The sequence below is a fragment of the Myotis davidii genome, unplaced genomic scaffold (genome assembly GCF_000327345.1).
Source record: "Myotis davidii unplaced genomic scaffold, ASM32734v1 scaffold914, whole genome shotgun sequence".
Lineage (NCBI taxonomy): Eukaryota > Metazoa > Chordata > Mammalia > Chiroptera > Vespertilionidae > Myotis > Myotis davidii.
In genome coordinates this window covers 271,736-275,989 of record NW_006285484.1, presented here as the reverse complement: position 1 = coordinate 275,989, position 4,254 = coordinate 271,736, and positions in this window count along the sequence as shown.

Genomic DNA, 4,254 nt, shown 5'->3' with positions numbered 1-4,254 from the left:
TCAGGACCCCTCGTAAACCACAGCCTCGCCTGACTTTAATGCCTTCAAAAGGAAGAAATCACATAAATGGTTTATCACATATTAAAAACAGTACAGTGTCATAAAGCTTTCCATCTAAACCAGAGTTTGGCACACTTTTTCTGCAAAGGACCAGTAAATATTCTAGATTTTACAGATCATAAGATCTCTAATACAACTACTTAACTCTGCCATTGTCACCATAGACAAATGAGCGTGGCTGTGTCCCAATAAAACTTCATTTGTGGACACTGAAATTTGAATGCCATGTAGTTTTTACATGGCACATAAAATAATTCTTTTTTCCCCCAGCCATTTAAAAATGGAAAAGACATTCTTAGCTCATGGTCCATACAAAAGAAGTCAGCTGGCTATAGTAGTTTGTTGACTTGACCTAAACCACTGGTTTTCAAACTGCTTTGGCAAGTCCTCTGAGGGAAGAAAGAGCTGGCAGACATGGGCAACCCCCTCTCGGGCTTCAGTAGGCCCCATTCCTCCTTTCGCTCTTTCACATATTAGGCTCCCAGGTTCTGTTTTATTAAAAGGAAAGGTTCCACAGCCAAAAGTGTAAAAGTTGCTGATCTAACCAGAATCCCCTTTTCTGCAGCTGCAGCCCCTTTTTACGTTTTTCCTCAGTGGAGATGGAGCATGGTATGTTATCTAGTTCATTTTAAGGTTAAACAAGCCTGGTCCTTTCATACACATCCTAAGTCTGTTATGTTATTCCAAACCTTTACTTTTTACTCATGATCTTTCTCTCCAAGTTCTCAAAAGTCTGAAAATGCCCAGCTGGCGTGGCTCAGTGGTTGAGCATTGACCTATGAGCCAGGAGGTCAGGGTTCAATTCCTAGCTCAGGACACGTGCCCGGGTTGTGGTCTCGATCCCCAGTGTGGGGTGTGCAGGAGGCAGTGATCAATGATTCTCATCATTGATGTTTCTCTCTCTCTCTCTCTCTCTCTCCCTTCCTCTCTAAAATCAATAAAAATGTATTTTTAGTCCTAAAATATTCCACAAAGTGAAATAATAGATCAGAGGAAAGAGTACCTTTCTCTCTTCCAGCATATTTTCTGTTACACAGGGTGGCAAACAGCACTTTGGCCAGAAGGAGAGCCCACATTGTACTAGAATAAAGAAACAAGTGGCAAAGCCAAAAGACTGTTTGGAATCTGGTCTGAGGACAAAGAGGTCCCTCCCTGGGAACAAGAAGTCCTGAGGTCAGAATCCAGAAACACCTTGAATGGGTAGGAAGCATACTGGGAAGTTGGTAAGAGAAGCAATTTAGGATCGGTGCCCCGGGCAGCACAGGGGTGCCTCAAGATGCCTACTTTATCTATAATAATAAAAGCGTAATATGCTAATTAGACCAGATGTCCTCCCAGACTCCCTGACAAAGCAGCAGCAGCAGCGGGCGAGGGTGAGGCAGAGGCAGCAGAGGTCTGTGGTGGTGGGGGGTGGTGGTGGTGGTGGGGGTCGGGGAGTGCGGAGGCCAGGGCCAAGGCCCTTGCACGAATTTCATGCATCCGGCCTCTAGTATACAAATAATACATATTCGTCACAGAGAAAAAATTATATGAATACTAAAGAGAATTAAATCACCCGTAATCCTGTTGTTACAAGCGGAGAGAGGTCCTCATCCACCTGTTGCTCCTGGGAGTGGACAGTCCAAGAAAAAGAATTTTCTGAGATGTGCACAGGAGAGTGAGTGGTTTTTATTTGTATGGAGTTAAACCCCTGAGTTTCCCAAAGTCCCATTTCCCTCAGTCCTGCCATTTTGCTTTTAAAAGGGCTAAAATAGAAGCCAGTGTCTGAGTTTCTGTTCCAGGCTGAAGCAGTCTGATCCAGCACCATGCTAGCTTCGTTTGTGTTTCCAGCTGCAGTCCATCAGTCCTTCCCGGGTGGTGTCCGCCCGGCAGTGGGCCATGCAGGGGAATGCAAGGGAGCCAAAAGCAACAAGAGAGACGACGCCTTTGTTAAGGGGATTAAGTACCCCAACATTTTCAGGCTTGCAGTGGCTCCACCCATTCTGGCCAATGAGCTCTGTTCTCAGGTGTGATTGATAGGTAAGTACCTTCCCCAGGTTGCCTTGTGGAGCAGTTGTCCGAGGGTGTGAGGTCGGCAGTTGGAAGGGAAAGGGGAGTTAAGGGCGAGAGTTTTGTTGCTGATATTTGTGTCTTACAAGATGGGAGAGAAAACCAATCAGGGTAAAATGTAAACAATTGGTGGATTTGAGTAACGTATATGTAGGAAAAGTTATTTTCTCCAAAGAAAGGGAGCCATCATATTACTCCCCTGCTTGCAACTCTAATGGTTCCTATGACAAGAAACGGAAAACCCCTTACACAGTGGTTCTCAACCTGTGGATCGCGACCCCTTTGGTGGTCGGTCGACCGTTTCACAGGGGTCACCTAAGACCATCGGAAAACACATATATAATTACATATTGTTTTTGTGATTAATCACTATGCTTTAATTATGTTCAATTTGTAACAATGAAAATACATCCTGCATATCAGATATTTACATTATGATTCATAACAGTTGCAAAATTACAGTTATGAAGTAGCAACGAAAATAATTTTATGGTTGGGGGTCACCACAATATGAGGAACTGTATTAAAGGGTCATGGCATTAGGAAGGTTGAGAACCACTGCCTTATTAGGACAGACAAGGACCCTGCGATGGGCCCTGCTTTTATCTCTCTGGTCTGTCTCCTTTCATTCCATTCTTGGACCTCAGGCTTCCAGAGGGGAGTACTTTAGCTCATTTCTGCCTCAGGGCCTTAGAACTTTGGCTCCCTCTGTCTGAATACCATACCCCTACCTTCAGCCCACAGGGCCGAAGTAGAAGTATGCAAATCACCCCCCACCCAAAGGAGTTCCCTCTCCAACCATCTTTCTAACATTTCTCACCTCCGTGTACCCAAAACTCAGCCGTGTCTCCAGGCGACTGTTAATCCCAGGAGCACTTCACCTACACCCTGCACCTGCCATTCAGCCTAAAAGGACTTGCTCAATAGCTTTGAAGGAATAAATGGACAAAGAGGAAGGAGATTGTGGCCACCGAGCGCGTTCGTGAAGGAAGTGGAGCAGCAAGGACGGCGAGGTCGGGGTAAGAGTGGGTGTGGGTCCCTGAAGTGCAGTGGAGGCAGCTCTCTGAGCCGTGAATGGAGACAGTAGATGTCTATGAGTACAAGGCAATATGTGACACGGGAGGAAAAGACAGTTTCTATTGTTTCCCCATTTCCCTCCCGGCCTTGGGAGCTGGAAAATCCCCTGCCGAGGATTACGGCATTTGCTTCTACTCCTTCTTGGAAACCATTAAAGCTGCATGCGAATCTTTGCTGCACTCCTAGAAGACAGAAACTAGAAAATAGCCCGGGGAAGCCAAAATCCTGACTTTGACTCATAAACACGTTCTTTAAAAAAGAAAGGAAGGAAGGAAGGAAGAGAAAGAGAAATAGTGGTGATGACCCAACCATCATCAAGAAAGCTCTTGGACTTTCATTGGTTTGGTATTAATGGAAGCCTTTTATCTTCAGGACTTTGTACTTGTTCTGCCAAGCAGAGGGAGGGAAAATGCAGACAGCTCGGTCTGCATAATCACCCCTGCCGGCCCTCCCGAATTCGGAGCTCTGCTGGAGGCTCACCCTGCTGGCCCTCAGAGGCCCCAGGCGAGCATGAGAAATCAGTGGGAAAATGTTCCTTTAGATGTCAAATCAGCAGCTCCTACCAGAAAACAGAGCCAGATGAAGAAAGCCGCAGGCAAGGACAGGCAAGCCCTTATGTTGCTTCTGTGAACGTTGGAATAATTTCCTCACAAATGCTTAGCCTGGAGTTTTTAGACCAAATGCTAATATGTTCTACCCTAAAACACAATTTACAAAATGAAGGGATCCTTTCCCAGGGCACCTCAGGATCACTCTCACGCCTCTTTATCTCTTGATAGGACCATTTTCAAGGGAGAATAATTTATTTAAAAGTGTATTTTACAATATATGGCTTCCTCCAAAGAACTGCCTTTTCTCCCATTTTCTATAATAACTTTTTTTAAACCAAAGTTTTAATTTTTGAATGATTTTAGTTGTACAGAAAAGTTACAAAGATAAGACAGTGCCCATAAACCTCTTACCCAGCTTCTCCTACTGTTAACATCTTATATTATTCTGGTACATTTATCACAACTAAGGAACCAACACTGGCCTGTTATTATTAACTACTAAAGGCCCAGTGCACGA